A 2,296-nucleotide genomic window follows, 5' to 3' on the forward strand; every position below is an offset into this window, starting at 1 on the left:
TCCAAATCTATAATGTGAATCACACCCAAAGAACATAGCATAGAATAAGAGATAGAGAGAGAAAGAGAGGAGTGCACAATAAAAAACTACTTCTTTGATAAATGGTTGATTAAACACTTACAGCAGAAATGACCCCTCTATTTATAAATAATGAGATAGATATAAGATGTACAATTACATGATTGTCTCTATTTTTATGAGGGTGTTACAGGATATGTTAGGTATAAAAAATAAATGGATTTATGGCTCAGTTACCCTATCACTCGTCCTACCGAGTTTGGTAATCCTTGGATCAACAAGGCCTGTTCAACCAATTTTGTTAAGTTGGGGTAGCCGGTTGGCTCTGGTTATCTTTCGGTCATCTAAACTCCGCTTAGTTGGCTTGAGTCAATCGATCGACTACTTTGGTCTTGTTGTCGATCACCGACCATCAGATGAGAAACTCCTGTCACTAAGATGATATCAGGCTATAAAGCATAGGGTGAATCACCATATATCGACAAGTTATCTACCACTCGATAGGAGATCCATATGGAGTGTTCTTGGAGTGTGTAGTGATGACATCTTTTAACACTTGAAGAATCTCATATACTCTTGTGAGACGGCTAACAATGTTGGGATGAGAGTAGGGTTGGTGTTTTCTCTTGATTCGATGGGTCTTGATCTTTGATAGGTGTGGCCATCATTCGATCGACTCCAAATATTGTTCAAAGGGAGCTGAAGTTGGTCAATCGAGTCCTTTGGTCTTTCGTTGACGCGACCCTTGATCTTCTTTTCATGGTTCATTTTTTTCAATTAGTACGTTGGATTTTCCTGAGATTCATGCTAACACATTTCTAATATACACATGTATACACCAAAGTGTTTTTTAAAAAATTCAATATAACATATTATAAAGTCATAACATATTGAGTATATTCATAACAATTATAACATATTAAATCATAAGATAAATAAAACATAGTATATTTCACAGTATATCTCATAATATCCATAACAGAACATAATGTAATTCAAGAGATTTAACACAATAATAATTATACAAAAATATAATTTAACAAATATAATGGCATGAATCTTGTCATATCAATACAGAACATCCCGTGTTGATGTCACAACAAGTACATAATTACCCGATATCTATTTAGAAAGAAATTTATTTATTTATTTATTCATTATTGTTCACAAAAAATCATTGCCACATCACTCATATCATCAAAATATCATAACAAAAAATTACTCAAATTTTATTCGGATTATTTCACAACTATAAAACAAGTACAACAAATGGAAGGAAGTGCACAAAATTCATTGAAACATCTCTTAATTAACAAAATATGTATCTCACCGTTACAACAAAAGATACATCTAAAGCAGTAACATATCTCAAATCATTACTCAATAGTAACCAATTGTCCATACTCAACCTCATCATTCCTCTTCTCTGAACAACGCGAGAATAAAATAATGAAAAAAATCATAGCTCACTAGGTTGCTCAAAATTCACAATAATGTTCAACACACGGAAAAGAAAATGTGTAGATTTTTATTTTAAGTGGACTAAAATAACATGACAAAACATCACATATTATGTCTATCTAACACGATACTATCACGAGAAACTGAGAATTACTAACATTCTAGGCGTGTGCTGAACAACACTGCAAGCAACATGACATGAAACAATAATTTATTTTTTTATTTGAAATATTTTATAATTGTGTCTTTTCCTTCCATGCATTCATTTATTTATATTTCCTATTTGTTCATGTTCAAATATATTCGCGCCTATCAAATGCACTGATGAAAACACAAATATGAATAATTATATAGATGTAAAAACTTTCTTAATTTTACTTAATTGCACATAACATACAACCAGCTAGCCATACAATTACCAACAATTATCCCTTTTTTCTCAAATTTTCACATATATTTGATACATAAATATGTAAATATCATTAATTTTTAACTTGAAAAAATATCACTAAATATGCTGCAAAAATATATAAAAGTACATATATACAACTAATAATGAAATTTGATGAAAAAATCAACATGCATATAATGACAATCAAAATTTACAAACCTTTTTATATGCAATGTCCAAAATAATATTTTAAAACTTCCCCTGTTTTATAATAAATTTTATTGTGCTCAATAGTCTTAAAAGCATATAAAACACTATATAATAAGAATATATAAAATAAAATTTTAATTTTTCTATGTTAGAATGCCCAAAACATATAACAAATAACGCATTAGAATGCCCAAAGAATGCCCAATATATATATAT

This window comes from Phalaenopsis equestris, unplaced genomic scaffold (genome assembly GCF_001263595.1).
Source record: "Phalaenopsis equestris unplaced genomic scaffold, ASM126359v1 Scaffold000837, whole genome shotgun sequence".
NCBI lineage: Eukaryota > Viridiplantae > Streptophyta > Magnoliopsida > Asparagales > Orchidaceae > Phalaenopsis > Phalaenopsis equestris.